At 46.5% G+C, this 16569-nt stretch overlaps 2 non-coding genes across 2 annotated transcripts; both read left to right on the top strand.

The window, feature by feature from the left end:
• The first annotated feature begins 3333 nt into the window (after window positions 1-3333).
• On the top strand, window positions 3334-3405 carry trnaa-cgc (transfer RNA alanine (anticodon CGC)). Its single transcript has one exon. It is a non-coding gene; the product is annotated as a tRNA-Ala (tRNA).
• Window positions 3406-4497: 1092 nt separating this feature from the next.
• Window positions 4498-4570, top strand: trnak-uuu (transfer RNA lysine (anticodon UUU)). Its single transcript has one exon. It is a non-coding gene; the product is annotated as a tRNA-Lys (tRNA).
• Window positions 4571-16569: the final 11999 nt, after the last annotated feature.

Genomic DNA, 16569 nt, shown 5'->3' with positions numbered 1-16569 from the left:
AACACTTCAGCATTTACTGTTCGAATACCACAGTTTGTCAAAACACTGCCGCTTCTTAAACTAATAAGTAACGGTTTTTGAGCACGCATTGTATTGTTAATGCTTATATTAAAAAAGCATAAATTCACATAGTGGAATTTGGACTGAACAAAGTAGTCCAGCCCCTTTACAACATTACATACCCACTGATTAAAGCTTAAAACTACAGCAGCAGGAGTAACAATAATGACAACAACATGTTTGGAGTTCGGCGTTTCATTTATTCTGCGGAAACATCGTATCGGAATGAACTGCCCGAGATAAAAGAGTAATTGCGGCTTCAGATCGTTTTTACAGAGCATTGCGTTGTTCTGTTCATGCTGACTACAGGCTTTAGATTTGTCATTTACTGCAGGCGTTGCTTTTCCAGGTTTTTCTGAAATTCCTTGCATTTGAGCCAGCACTAAAACATTTCATTCCCGTCGCTGAATACATCGTGGAAACGGTATTTGCAACGGAATGCTGTCACACATGAAACCTTTTTGTTATTCGGTTCTGAAGTTTGAAAATGAAAATAAAACGGGGGTCAATTCATAGGCTTGAAAGAAGTCCAAGCAGCATAAAAACCCGCGAATTCTCACAAAGGCTGCACCTTTCTTCTGCTGCTTTTATAAATCTGCCTTAAACATTTGAATGCATACCTTACTGCTGCTAATCACATTCACGTGTTTACGAAGCTTTTTTCTGTCCGTTATGTTTTTGCTAAGCAGTTTCTCCGTTTTCCTCGTACTGTGATTGTCAGCGAGCACAACAAGACTGAAACAGTGTAAAGGCAGGTAAAAAAGACAGGGTAAAACGCCTGATTGTCAGGAGTGGGATTTGAACCCGTGCGTCTATTTGGAGAGTGAAACACAAAGCTTAAAAGACACGAAGTTGTGAATTTGCTGTTTTAAACTGCTCGACTGTCCTGAAAAAAATGTGTGCTGATTGCTTCTTTCTTACCAAAAACCCAAACACATTGAAAATCTGCCTCTACCATACATGTCAAAAGCTCACTCCCCATCATTTCTTTCCCTTTATTTCATTCTTTTGATGCATGTTTTTGCACATAACCTCTTACCTTTTTGTTGTTTTGCACACTGCCTGTTGTTGTTTTTTGCACATCGGCTGTTGTCTCTGTCTTTCTTTTGTTATACAATTGTATTGTTGTTGTGTTTTTTTTCTTTGTACTACTTATGTCCGAGAGCTAGCTAAATAGCATTTCGTTATACCTTATACCTGTGTATGAGTATAATGACAATAAACTTGAACTTGAACTTGACATAGTCTTGCAGGCAGTATATTATTTTATCGTTTACTCGTTTAAAAAAACACGGTCTTCTCATTCCTAAGTCAGATTTTTAGTGCTTTCGAACGTTACTTCCAACCCGGACTGACAGCTCACCAGATCTGTTTGTGATCAGACCATGGAGTCAGGGGCTGTACCAAGCGCACGTTCCTTCCCAATGCTGAGGCGATCATTCAGAAGATGGGTGTGAAGAGAGACAAGCTTTGTCGACTGAAAAACAAGGCAGGATATGCACGGATACTAATCACTGGCGATAGTTATGTTCTCTTACTATTGAGACTCCTACATTGCAAGTTTTTTTGAAGACTTCGAAATAGGCACAGGTGGGGTTTGATAAAATGATCGTCGATTTACGAGACTGACGCCTTACCACTTGGCCACCACACCTTCAAAAAAACATGGGAATAATGTTGTTCAAATTATTTTTTTTCTGAATCTGGTTTACATCGCCTGGAGGTAGCAACAACAATAAAAGGGATACTTAACAAGGCGATACACTGTAGCAGTGTGACTCCAACAGATGCTCCTGAAGAGGCTGGAGGTTTAAGCCAGCTCCTTAGAGCGCTCGGCCGTGTTACTCTCAACAGCGGCTCTTCAGCTCTTGTTGTTTGACCTAGTGGTTTTATGAGGCGTGGAAATGACCGCAACTTCGTTTTCTGAGATGCTTTCTCTCACGTGGTGAAATCTCGACCTCTTTGGCATCTCTGGCTATAGTTCTTCTGTAGAGCACCTCTGCTTATAGTGCCCTTGAAGTCATTTTATTTTTACAGGAAGACGCATTCCCTAACAATCTCTCCTGTTTTAGAAATGCTTCATAAGGCGTGTTTGATTCAACGGACAAACAGTATACTAATTGTACAATGCAGATCTATGCAGCATTCGTACTGGATTTGACTGGGATTCTGAAATACTTCTTGAAAAGGTATTCAGATTTGAGAACCTATAATAAAAACACAGACCTGAAACTCCCTAGCTTCCAATCCTTTACTCTTCCTTTACTCTCGTAGTTTTCAAAACGACCTCCGTTGTCGGGCGCAGTTAAAGTGGAACTGGCCTGACTGCACAGGAAAGTACGGAATGCTAAAATGTTTCTACGGCTCAAAATGTCCCTTTAGACCCTCGTCATGTCTCTGTGAGGAACGGGTAGGTAGAGAGGTTTAATAGATGCTCATGATGTTTCACACGGGGTGTTACCTGTTGTAGTGTTTCAAAAGATGTGTTAGCGGACAACAGATTATCTTGAAAAGATTTGGGTTTGCACTGGCTGGGATTAAAAAACTGACTCAATTATTTGGAAGGCGCCTGTACCACCAACGCACTCCCGAGAAGCACCTGCAAATTATCACAATCCTCTCTCTCACCTACAAAGTTATGGAGACACAGACATCCAATGAAAGCTCAAGGCTCCACTCTTTTGTTGTGATGTCATTTTAATAAATATTAGCTTTGACAAGGTGTCATTTTTGCCTCTTAAAGTTAAAGTCTGCTCCTTTCTTCCTGGTATAGAAAGAACTAAAAGTAAATTATTCAGCTCTACCGCCTGTGTGCATTGACAAGACATCTCAAAAGGACATATTAAATAAGAACACGATCCTTCCTGTTACCATTCCTGTGGTTGGGGCGTTGTTTCACCCTTTTACGTTAAATCATCAGTACTGCTGTTTTTCTATGCATAGTTTAATCAAGAGCACTTAAAAGATGCAAATAGGTTTCAAATAAAATAGAATTGAAGGACAGTCGAGTAAGGAGGTAGAAAAAAAAGCACTCCCCCGTCTGGGAATCAACCACCGTCGCCCATGTAACTGGATGCAAAAATAACAGATTAATTTGTGCCCAGCCTCTTGAAGCTTCGATGCGATTATTTTTCCTTCCTTATTTTTTCATTCCTATGAATTTACTCTGTAGTAGAAGAAACGCGAAAGTGGGAAACTGCAGGCATTCTTCGTGAGTGGTGTGATCAGTGAGCATTTGCACATCTCTAAGTCTGTTCCATAAACTTTTTCATCGGGGATGTAGCTCAGTGGTAGAGCGCATGCTTCGCATGTATGAGGTCCCAGGTTCAATCCCTGGCATCTCCAGGTGCTTTATATTACAGTACTCACATCGCAATCTTCTGTTGAGTGAGAACTCTTTGCTCGTGTTCAGAGAGAGCCAGGTTTACACAATTAAATGCAGGCACACTCGACGTGCTGCAGAGTTGCGCTGCTGTTTTAAATGTACCTCATTTAGTTCTGTTAAATCCTAAATTATTTGAACTAATTTAGTTAAGGAAAATGCAAAAGAGCATGACAAGTATTGATCGTATAAAATATCCATGGCACAACTCGAGAAAGTACTGAAGGACTACACATCGACTTTTGATGATTACAAGAGATTCAAGAAACACAACCGTCCGCACCTGGGTTTGGATCCTGAACGCTAGAGTTAAAAGAACATAAGCGACGTTTATGACCTATAAACTCTCTAAATTGTCTTATAGTTTATGAAATAAAACAATTTCTTAATAATTACTTACTGATGATAGACGATTTATTAAATTTTAACAAAATCACAATTACAAACTTTTTCGGTTAAACTGTTATTCACATACTCTAACGTAAATAAACGTTAGTGTCTTCCGGTGTGTGAGCCAATTTCTCCCAAAAATATTCGTTAGTCTGTCGGGAGGCTGTGCAGGATGTGAAGAAATAGAATTTCTAAAAGACAGGCTCCCTAAGCTTAACATCAAGGCAGAAAAAATGCTGTTTTCTCTACAGAAATGCTCTTTACATTTCAGCACTGTTGCAACTCCCTTTATAAAGGGTGTGCACACGTATACAACCAAGGCATTGAAAGATTTTTTTTTAAAATTATTGTTCCAAAAAATGTTCCATTTGTTTTCTTTTTAATGTTGTTGATTAAAAGATTTTATTAAATGAGAAAAAAATCTGAATGTGAAAAAAGGTCCAAATGCTATTGAAAAAAATCAGTAATGTGAGGAAAGATGGATTGTGGGAGCCCCTTAACTACCCATGTCATGCTGTATTTCTCACTCATTCTACTGGGAGTGGTGCCGTCGCTTCATGATAAAGTCTGTCAGTGGTCATTCCAGACGGGTCAGGTATGACTGCTCTTCGGAACAAGAGACACGTGACTTGCGAGGATCCCGACAGTGTCGATTTTCTTTCAGAGCCCGGATAGCTCAGTCGGTAGAGCATCAGACTTTTAATCTGAGGGCCCAGGGTTCAAGTCCCTGTTCGGGCGGATGTGCTGTTCTTAAATCTATTGTGAATGTCATTCTAAATAGTCTTTTATCTTTCACTGTTCTAGCTGTACTGTGGTTATTTTAAATGTCCATTACTTGTATTTACAGTAGTGTATTTAGTGTTTCATTTCACAAACCGAAAATGTTCAAGTAGATCTTGTCACTCTATTCCACGTAATCATCTAAATTAAATCACAGTAGAGTACAGAACACGCAGTGAGGAGCTCACACAGTGAGTACTCTTGAATACGACAAGAGGAAAGGCACACTGCAACTCTGCAGAACATCACGTCCGAGTTTACAGTGACAGCAGAGGTTGGAAGCGACGTAGTTTTTTAATACTCGCTCACTGAAGATCTCTCAAGAAACCTCGGTGGAGATTTAACGGGTGTCTAATAATCACGTTCAAAAAGATGACGATAAGTTTTTTTTTTAACTAGGTAGCCTTAATGGCAACACGGTGTGAGTATATCTTAAAGCAGCTGCAGAGTACCCGTAATGGCAACACAGTGCTTTGAGTTCGGCTTTTCTTATTTCTTCTGCAGAACCAGTGGAATCGGAATATACTGATCCGCATAAGAAGCGCTTTCGGGTTCTGATCATTTTTATTGAGCGCTGCTCTAAGTACCACAGGCAAGATGGCTGGTGGTCTTAGGCGTTGCGTTCAGGTCGCAGTTAACCCTGGAGACGTTTGTTAAAATCTCACTTCTAATAAAGAGGTCTTTCTCGTTAGAGTAGAAACGATAGAAGCCTTAAGCTGGAAAAAAAATCACAACATCTCGCATTTCACGTGTTTAATGTTAACTGTCTCAGTGGTTGCCTCGGTGATTGATGGCTCTTCTCCCTCGCAGGGTGACGGCAAACTTCTTCAGAGAGGGAGTCTCCCACGCACGGCTTTTCTTTACCAAGAGCTGAGACAGCAGAAACAGACTTCCAACTGACATGAATTACTTCTTGAGCGTTTATGACTGTCTTTAAAAGCTGAGAGCAGGTGAAAAAGTCTTTGGAAATGAGGCAATGACTGCTGACAGTAAACAGAGCTGACGCTCAGCTGCAGACAAGCGCTCCTCGTTAGTATAGTGCTGAGTACCCCCGCTTGTTGCGCGGGAGACTGGGGTACGTTTCTGTGACAGGTCGCTGGTTTAATTTTTTAACAACCTGACTTCACTTAAAAAGTGTGTACTGTGTCCTACGTTTCGGACTTGTTACAGCGGTAGAATATGGAGATCATCTCCAGTTTTGAGCTCAACTGCAACAAGAAGTCATGCTAAATGTAGTATAGTGAGCAGACATCGCGAGACAACAAAACGAGAGAGTAGAAGGCTGGAATATATGGTGTAAGGGCGTGATCTGTGTAGTTTACAAAATAGTTAAAATAATATAAAAACGTATTTTTATTAAGATACAAAACATTTATGGCAACGAGAGATGAGTGCTCAAAGCGGGCAGACTCAAAGCGGGCAGAACACTGCAGATTTTAGTTCTCTTGCTGGTAGAAACGAACTTTTGAATTTTAGGACTATTCGTTTAGCTTGCGCCATGGAAGATATGGCAGCCGCGCCGAGAAGCTTTGCTTATGCCCAGCTTTTTCCACCGCTTGCACTGAACCTCGGAGCTCCAGATTTGTGTACGGAATACAAGATATGGATGGAGTCGTACAGATTTTTTTTAAATAGCCAGTGGATCTACAGAAGCTCAGGATGCTGTGAGACGTGCTACATTACTGCACTGTATCGGGGCTCCCGTGCAGCGGATTTTTGCCAACCTCCCTGGAGAAAAAGACTGTAGCTGCCTTAGACGCTTCCTTTACACCGCGGAGAAAAGTGGTTTTAGAACGGCATAAATTTAGGCAGAGAACTTAGTCTCAGGACGAATCTGTTGATGCTTTTGTGACTGCACTAAGAGAACTGGCTAAATCTTGTGACTTTGGAGTATTGGAAACTGACATGTTAAGAGATCAACTTGTGGAAAAATGTGCACATACTGTAAGAGACTATAAATTGCTGCAGGAGGAAGGGCTGACATTTTAAAGAGCTCTTACAGTCGCTAGAATTCATGAAGCAGCTCAAGCAGAATCAAGAATGCTTTCTGACCACAGTGACAAAGTGACACTGAACTTTACAAACAAAGTTTACAAACAAAAGCCGAGCAGCAGGACGCAGTCATGCCAGAGATATAGAAGAACAGGGGACGGCTGACATTACTTGTTACAGGTGCGGACTAACAATGCACAAAGCAGATGAATGCGGCGCGTGAACAGCAAAATGTCTACACTGTAAGAAAACAGGACATTATGCACACGTCTGCAGAACATCACGTCCGAGTTTAAGGACAGCAACATCAGAGATTGGAAGCTAGGGAGATCAGGGCTGTGTTTTTATTATAGGTTCAAGAAAGTCTGAATACCTTTGCAAGAAGTATTTCAGAATCCCTCAAATCCAATACGAATGCCGCATAAATCAGCATTGTACAATTATTATACTGTTTGTCCGTTGAATCAAACACGCCTTATGAAGCATTTCTAAAATAGGAGAGATTGTTAGGGAATGCGTCTTCCTGTAAAAATAAAATGACTTCAAGGGCACTATAAGCAGAGGTGTGAAAGCCTGCTCTACAGAAGAACTATAGCCAGAGATGCCAAAGAGGTCGAGATTTCACCACGTGAGAGAAAGCATCTCAGAAAAGGAAGTTTCGGTCGTTTCCAGGCGTTATAAAACCACTAGGTCAAACAACAAGAGCTGAAGAGCCACTGTTGAGAGTAACGCAGCCGAGCGCTCTAAGGAGCTGGCTTAAACCTCCAGTCTCTTCAGGAGCATCTGTTGGAGTCGCACTGCTACAGCGTATCTCCTTGTTAAGTATCCCTTTTAAAGCTTGTCTCTCTTCACACCCATCTTCTGAATGATCGCCTCAGCATTGGGAAGGAACGTGCGCTTGGTACAGCCCCCCACTCCATGGTCTGATCACAAACAGATCGGGTGAGCTGTCAGTCCAGGTTGGAAGTAACATTCGAAAGCACTAAAAATCTGACTTAGGAACGAGAAGACCATGTTTTTTTAAACGAGTAAACGATAAAATAATATACTGCCTGCAAGACTATGTCAAGTTCAAGTTGAAGTCCAAGTTTATTGTCATTATACTCATACACAGGTATATGGTTTAACGAAATGCTATTTAGCTAGCTCTCGGACATAAGTAGTACAAAGAAAAAAACACAACAACAATACAATTGTATAACAAAAGAAAGACAGAGACAACAGCCGATGTGCAAAAAACAACAGGCAGCGTGCAAAACAACAAAAAGGTAACAGGTTATGTGCAAAAACATGCATCAAAAGAATGAAATAAAGGGATAGAAATGATGGGGAGTGAGCTTTTGACATGTATGGTAGAGGCAGATTTTCAATGTGTGTTTAGGTTTTTGGTAAGAAAGAAGGCACCGTGAGGTTCAGATCATAGGTGAGAGGTGAGGAGAGAGTGAGAGAGGCTGTGAGTTTAATAGTTTGATAGTGCGGGGGTAAAAACTGTTTCTGAGTCTGGTAGTCCGGACCCGAATGCTCCGGTACCGTTTTCCATGTCATGCTAAACGCCACAAATTGTGTTTGTCCAGTCGTATCAATCATCCTAAAGTTACAGAAAATCGGATGCGACTGGTGCAATCAGCACACATTTTTTTCAGGATAGTCGAGCGGTTTAAAACAGCAAATTCACAGCTTCGTGTCTTTTAAGCTTTGTGTTTCACTCTCCAAATAGAGGCACGGGTTCAAATCCCACTCCCGACAGTCAGGCGTTTTACCCTGTCTTTTTTGCCTGCTTTTACACTGTTTCAGTCTTGTTGTGCTCGCTGACAATCACAGTACGAGGAAAACGGAGAAACTGCTTAGCAAAAACATAACGGACAGAAAAAAGCTTCATAAACATGTGAATGTGATTAGCAGCAGTAAGGTATGCATTCAAATGTTTAAGGCTGGTTTATAACAGCAGCAGAAGAAAGGTGCAGCACAATGCAATTTGTGAGAATTCACGGGTTTTTATGCTGCTTGGACTTCTTTCAAGCCTATGAGGTGACCCCCGTTTTATTTTCATTTTCAAACTTCAGAACCGAATAACAAAAAGGTTTCATGTGTGACAGCATTCCGTTGCAAATACCGTTTCCACGATGTATTCAGCGACGGGAATGAAATATTTTAGTGCTGGCTCAAATGCGAGGCATTTCAGAAAAACCTGGAAAAGCAACGCTTACAGTAAATGACATATCTAAAGCGTGTAGTCAGCATGAACAGAACAACGCAATGCTCTGTAAAAACGATCTGAAGCCGCAATTACTCTTTTATCTCGGGCAGTTCATTCCGATACGATGTTTCCGCAGACTAAATGAAATGCCGAACTCCAAACATGTTGTTGCCATTATTGTACTCCTGCTGAAAGAAGAAAGAAAGAAAGGTGTCGTAAATGAACTTTGTCGCCCGTGGGAGATGTCAAGTGCGTTGGACATGAAAAGTTCCCGATAAAACCCATTTCCGTACGTTTCTCTTAGTGTCGGGACTCCTATTGAATGTAAAGGAGGCAACATGCTCAGCCAGCCGACTCAGCGCTAACTTAACGCAGGTGTCTCAGAGCGGTTTTATTCAGAACAGGAGCCTCTACTTCTTTGTATACTGAGCTCTCGGGTGAACGTCAAAGTGAAAGACAAATTCGCAATTTTCACTTTTTGATTAAGGAACAAGAAAACACCATCCTTCAAACTGGATTCAGACCAGGGACATAAGACATACTCGCTGTTTTTTCTACAGTTTTAAGAGCTAGCAACTGAGCTATCGAGAGGTCTAAAATAAACGTTTTGTCACACGCGTAGCCCAATGTAGTGTAGTGTTCCTCTTTATTTAAATCCCAGTTCGACATCAAAATACTCACTCCCCATAGTCTCGTTTAGTAGAAGAAATGCAGGCTTCTACTCTATAAACGTCAAGAGTTCTTCTAAAACATTTGAAGGGATATCAGTGCAGGCGGAAATTGACTCTTTTTCTTTATGATTTGGTCATATGATTTTTCTTCATATGATTTGGTTTTGATTTTGAATCGCTATATTATTAAGTTTGTGCTTTCTCTGTTTTTATCGTATTGTGAACTTATTGTTTAAACAAATGCTTACAAAGGCAAACAGGGCACACAGTACAAGCTAAATACCCCAGACTGCGTGTAAAGTCCTCCTTGAGGTATGCTTTCAAAATAGCTACACCAGGCACTTGGACACAGATAAACACAGGGATTTAAAATTCAGGAATATGAATGGTCAATTGCATACAGTTGGGTTTTTTACGTTTTGTATTTAGCGATTTGTGTATAAATCTTTTAACAATTCATTAAAATGCTAACAATATGTAAAATAAAAACAACAGCAACGTTAAATGCCGGGGAGACGGGCAGTTTTTTTTACAATCAGATTCCAATCTCTAATGCTGTGTTTGAGAGCTGTGTGTGAGAGCTTACTGAACATAACTTTCCTTTTCTCACATTTTCTGAAAACTATTCCAAAGGGGCACCTGTCACGGACGTCCAAAGGGACTAGCCATGGGGAGTAGGAGAGCGGAAAAAGACCCATATGCGTAGCGGCGAGACGGGAAAAAGGCCCGGGCTCATTAGTGCAAAGAGTTCAGGAATGCCGTATAGAAACCTATGCCTTCTCGGCCTTTTGGCTAAGATCAAGTTCAAGTGGCATGCCCGCAGTTCTTGTCTTTCCAAAGGTCTAGAAGGCGATCGAAGATTCTGAAGAGTGCTTGGGCTGGTATCGCTCTAGGTTGAGCCTAGGGGGTTAAGGCCAAGCAGCAGCAGAGCTGGGTGGGATCCGGCAGCAACGTTCTCTCTCTCTGCTCTCTCCTCTCCTCTCCCCCTTTCTCTTGCTCCGCCTCCTTGGCCTCTTGGCTGGAAGTGGGTACACGTGGCCTGCCCGCGGTGCTTGCTTTCTTCCTCGAGACTCGGAAGCGCTATCCGCTCCCTCTCTCTCTCGCTCTCTCTGCCTCCTTGGCCTCTTGGCTGGGAGCAGGTACACGTGGCCTGCCCGCGGTGCTTGCTTTCCACCTCGAGACTCGGAAGCGCTATCCGCTCCCTCTCTCTCTCGCTCTCTCTCTCTCTGCCTCCTTGGCCTCTTGGCTGGGAGCAGGTATACGTGGCCTGCCCGTGGTGCTTGCTTTCTTCCTTGAGACCCGAAGAGCACTTTTCGCTCTCCTCTCTCGCTCTCTCCTCCTGCGCCTGCACCTAGCTGGGCTTTGCCCACAAGGACAAAGGCCAGGGCTCCCTCGCTGCTCCTTTTGCTCTCTCTCTTTCCCCTCCTTTTTTTTTTCTCCCTCAGAGATGGCAGACAAGAGGACATTGATCCGGTTCCACTGGACAAAGAAGACGGAGCCGATGCCGACTGCAAAGGCCTTCTTTATGACCTTCCTGCGAGGGATCTTGCAGTTGGTGGCCGGAGATCTCTACTGCCTCCAGGACAACAAGGCAGAGAGATACATGGAGGCCTACATGGCTACGGACGCATCGTACGAAAAGGCAACGAGACTGATCAGGGAGAAAGGTAAGCACCCTGGTTTCTCTGATTACAGGCCGGAGCCGATGAGGAAGACGAATCAGAGGACCATCACGGTTTGCACATACAATCCCTACGTACCAGTGGAACGGGTAACAGCGTACCTAGGGAGGTATGTAACCGTGGGGGGAAAACCGACAGAGGTCAGGGACGAAGGCGTCTGGTACGGCAACCACCAGTACCGAGTCCTCCTGAAGGAGGACCCAGAGGGCGTTGACGGTTTCCAGCACCCCCCGGCTCGCTTCAACATCGGAGCCGACAGGGGGTACCTCTACTACCCCAGGATGCCGGATTTTTGCAGCAAGTGCAGACAGTCCGGCCACAAGACAAACACATGTGACATCGTCAGATGTCACAACTGCAATGAGGACGGGCACCTGGCAAAAACCTGCCGGGCAGCCAAAAAGTGCGACGGATGCGGCGCAGAGGGACACCTCCTTCGCCAATGCAAGGTAAGCAAACCTTCGTTTGCGCAGGTGGTGGAAGCCGGCAGGCAGAAACCGGTCTCCAGACAAAGGGAGAGGGCTGAGAACAAAGAACCCGCACCTCCCCCGCTGAGAACCGAGGCCACAGCCCCAGCCGCATCGGTGCCACAAGATGGCCGCCAGGAAGAGGGACAAGATGGCTGACCGGAGGAAGGGCCCTGGATAACTCCCAGCAAAAAGGGAAAGTGATAGCGGGAGAAGAGACCCAGGGCGGACCCACTTTCGGAAGGACAGAAAAAAAGAGTGGTAAGGGAAAACCGTTTCCTCGTCCTAGAGGAAATGGAACTTTCTTCCCTCGAGGCCCAGGAACAACCGGAGGAGGCTCCCCAGGAAACGGAACCCCCCTCCCCCGAGTCCCACGGACAAAAGGAGGAGGCAGCCCAAGAAGAGGTAACCTCCTCCCCCGAGGCCCAGGGACAACAGGAAGAGGCATCACAGGAAGTGGAGCCCCCCTCCCCCAAGGTCCAGGAGAAACTGGAGGCCCCCGAAACTCCCGGAGAAAGGGAAGAAAGGAGCCTTCCCGAAGCGGTGGCGGAGAGTATCCTCGAGGACGACGAGGATTATTTCGAAGCCGCCCTGGAGCCCGGACTGATGGTAGGGCTGGACCTGTCCAGCATGTTTACATTTCAGTCCCCAGCGAAACCTGGAGGGAGCCCAGCATATTCCCCCCAGGACCTGAACGAGAGGAGTTACATCTAGGCTAAACAGTGCCCAGATGTAGACTCCCAAGTTTCAACTGTAAGTACAGAGAGGAGGTTTAACTTTCACTAGTTTAACCATGACTGTGAAACTAACCTTCCTAACAACTAACGTGAGAGAGCTGAGAGACCCGGTGAAAAGACGGGGAGTCTTTCATGATCTGGCCTCAAAGTCTTTCTCAGTTTGTTTCTTACAGGAGGTCCACCTGAAGGATGAAAGCGACAAGCTGACATTCACCAGGGAATGGACGAAGGGAGAATCATGCTGGAGCATAGGAGGGGTCCACTCTTCCAGAGTGGGAATCCTCCTTGGAAACCCAGAGATGACGCTGGTTTCCTCCTTCTCGGTGGTGCAGGGCTGGATCCTGGTCGCAGACATTGACTGGAGGGGGCAGAAGTTGAGAGCGATTAACGTCTATGCTCCAACAGAACCCTCTATCCTGAAGGAAGTGTTTGCTGACCTGGCCAGCTGCTGCACCACCAACAGACAGGTGGTGCTTGGCAGGGACTTCAACGTCGACCGGGAGAAGGGGAGCCACGCTAGCTCGGCAGAGCTGGAGTCACTACTCAAGACGGCTTCAGACGGTGCCGCCCTAACGACGCCGGAACGACCTGGAAAAACTCCCGGGGAGTGTGCAGCCGCCTGGACTACATCTTCCTGCACACGACCTGCTCCCTGGAGTCGGCGACGGTGTCCCCGGCGTGGTATTCCGACCACGGTCGCTTGACGGTGGTGGCTAACACCAGCCTGCTGGCATTCGGTCGTGGGTACTGGAAGCTAAACTGGGAGATACTGGAGGAAGACGACTTCAGGGCACTGTTCCGGAAAGACTACGCGAGCTGGGTTGATCTGAGAGATGGCTACAGCTCCGTGGTGGAATGGTGGGAGTCGGTGAAGGACGGGACCCGAACCCTGGCGCAGACGTACTGCAGACGGAAGGCGGCCAGGGAGAGGAAGGAAGCTGCACGTCTCCAGAGGCAACTCGAGGAGGAGTACAGCTCGGCTAACGGGGGAGGAGCCTTCAATTCAGCCCGGGCACGGGACCTGAAGGAGAGGCTCCGCAAACTGCACACCGAGAAAGCCAAGGCTTTCCTGGTCAAGGCACAAAGGGAGCATTATGAAAATAATGAAACCTGTTCCTCCTATTTCTTCAACCAGGTCCGAGGAGCCCAGAAAAAGAGGGTGATCCACAGCCTGAGACGGGGAGATGGAGAGGAAGTGCTGGACGAGAGCGACAAAGTAGAAGCGGCCACCGCTTTCTACACGGAGCTCTTTTCAGAAAAGCAGACGGAGGTGGAGGCAGGCGATGCTTTTCTGGAGGGGCTGAAGGCACGAGTACCGGAGGAGGTGAGGGAGGACTTGGAGGGTCCGATAACGGCCGAGGAGCTGAAGGCGGCGTTCTTGTCCATGGAGAATGGCAAGGTGCCGGGGCCGGACGGACTCCCCAAGGAATTCTACACCTGCTTCTGGGACACCCTGGCGGCAGATCTGGTGGAAGTGGCGCAGGAGATCTTCCGCCGGGGGAAACTCGGAGACACCATGAGGGAGGGCGTCATCTCCCTGCTCTTCAAGGGAGGAGACGCCGCCGACCTCAAAAACTGGAGGCCGATCACGATGCTCTGTGTGGACGTAAAGATCCTGTCCAAGCTCCTGACCGGCAGACTGAGAACCGCCCTCCCCCACATCATCCACAGCGACCAGACGTGTGGGGTGGAGGGGCGATCCGTCAGCTGGAACCTCCAGCTGACCAGAGACGCCATCGCCTGGGCCGAGGACCGGAACGTGCCCATGATGGTGGTCAGCCTGGACCAGGAGAAAGCCTTCGACAGAGTGAACCACAGCTATCTGTTCAGGGTGCTGGAACGCTTCGGTTTCAGAGAGAGTTTCAGCCGCCGGATTCAGATTCTGTACTCTGACGTGGGCAGCAGAGTGAACGTGAACGGAAACCTGGGGGATTTCATTCCCCAGGAATCCAGAGTACGACAGGGCTGCCCCCTTTCACCCCTTCTCTATGTTCTCTTCACAGAGCCCTTAGCAGAGGCGGTGAAACGGGACCCCGTCATCGACGGCCTGGAGATACCGGGAGGCACGGGGGAAACCCTGAAGATCTACCAGTACGCCGACGACACGACGCTGTTCCTGAGGTCGGACAGGGGGTTGAGGAGGGCCCTGCAGGTCATGGAGCAATACTCCAGAGCCTCGGGGTCGAAGCTCAACCGCCGAAAGAGCAAACTGAAGTTCTTCGGGCCCTGGAAGCACAGGACGACGGCACCGGACGGTCTCGAGCTCTGCATGGAGCCCCTCAGAATACTGGGGGTTTCCTTCCAGAGCCGGGACAACGAGACCAACAACTGGACCGAGAGGATCGCCAGGGTGGCTTCGTCTGGGGCGGCAGGTACGAGTTCATCACGAGAAACCGGATGTGTCAGCCGGTCGAGGAAGGGGGTCGAGATGTCCCACATTTCCCCCTGAAACTCGACTGCATCTTTTACTGCAACCTCTGCCGGGCGCTGCGGGAGCCCATCGGCCACAAGTACCAGTACTTTGTCAGGCTGTGGCTCTCCATCCCGATGAGGCACTTGGTCCAGTGGTCAAACACTGGGCCCAAGGCAGAGAGGCTACCAAAGTTCTACACCCACGCTGTCAAGTGGAGCTCTGTACAAAGAGGTGAGGGGGCATCTGGTCACTGACGAAAGGCTGCAAGTTCCCAGACAAGTCTGGGAAAGGATGCAGCCTAAAGAACTGGACAACGAACTGAAGGACCTCAACTGGATGGCCGTACACAAGAGACTGGCTACCAGAGAGGTCCTCTACAGACACTTGCTTACCAGGAACCCGCATTGCCCCCGGGACACGTGTTTCGTCGAGGAGACTCAGGAGCACGTGTTCTGGAGCTGCCCCTTCGCCAAGGCGGTGTGGGGCAGAATGGACAGCACCATGCAACTCCTGGGGACGGGTTGCGGTGCTCAGTTACCAGTATATTCTGCTGGGGCTGGCACCTACCGGACTGGACAGAGGGACGCAGTTCCTGATATGGCTTCTGCTGACCCTCACAAAAAAAGGCCTGTGGGACGCAAGGAACAATCTCATCCGGCACAACATCGAGTGGGGAGCGAGAGAGCCGGAGGAGAGGATCCTGGCGGACCTCAGGAGAAGGATGAAGCGCGACGTTGCTAAATGGGGTTTCCCCACGGCAAAGGAGCGCTGGAAAGGCCTATGGACCCTGTACAGGGATTAATGGTTTACAGCAAACGGTAGGGTTTGGAGGGACTCTCATAATAGCGCAAATCCGCCCACCCTTGCAAAGATTGATAACGGACAATCACCGCCGTTCCGCCGTTGTTTTAATTATGTGAAGTGATGATGTGTGAGATGTTTTCTTTTTGAGATGTGTTTTTTTCAGAATAAAGTATATTTTATAAGAAAAAAAATATGCGAGCTTACTGCCTCCTACGGGCTCTGTATTTGTTAGCGATACAAGACCGGCCGTGGAGAAATGAAGTGAGGAGGGTGTGTACATTAAAAGGCTCATAGCGTCCCTGGAAGGGCTCAAACCACCACCCTTTTTGTTAACAACTGAGCCACAAAGACGCATGTACAGCTTAACACTTCCCGGTCTCAGTGAAAGTGATACACTCCGTAAAATTTCCAGAGATTCATTTATTTTAAAAGGAAAATCACTAACAGCGGCCGAGATCTACTGGAGTTTTTTTCATTCTATACTGCGATTTCTGAAGGGTACCCTGTGAAAATACGAGTTTTGACGAGAAGGGATGGACATATAAGGTCAAAAGGCTTGGGGAATTGAACTTTAAGCTGAAGACTGCGGGTTCAGTAGCAGCAGAACCTGATCAGTATCAATTGACTCCGATATACTTTGAAAATGAACTTGGGGATTTAGAGTCAGACATGCTACCGTTGCACCATGGGGTACTTAATTTAAAAAAATAGAAAAAACAATCAGTGTTCCTGGATCTGTAATTGAGAACAACACCTACACAAGAGCTGCGCATGAAGAATAAAATGTGGTCTGGGAAGAAAAGACTCTTTGGAAGAGCTGCGCTCTTCACAGATTTTTCTTTGTGAAGCTGATTTGTCTCCTTTGGGGAATTCAAAGGCACAGACAGCCGTGACTTCATGGCCCAATGGTAGCGTGTCTGATGCCAGATCAGGAGGCTGTGTGTTCAAATCATGTCGAGGTCAGCTGTTACTTTTTCAGGTTCTGCTGGTCCTG

Source organism: Lepisosteus platostomus, chromosome 5, assembly GCF_059453375.1.
Source record: "Lepisosteus platostomus isolate fLepPlt1 chromosome 5, fLepPlt1.hap1, whole genome shotgun sequence".
In the NCBI taxonomy this organism is placed as follows: Eukaryota; Metazoa; Chordata; class Actinopteri; order Semionotiformes; family Lepisosteidae; genus Lepisosteus; species Lepisosteus platostomus.
The sequence above is the reverse complement of the archived record's forward strand: the minus strand, read 5'-3'. Positions and strand labels throughout refer to the sequence as shown.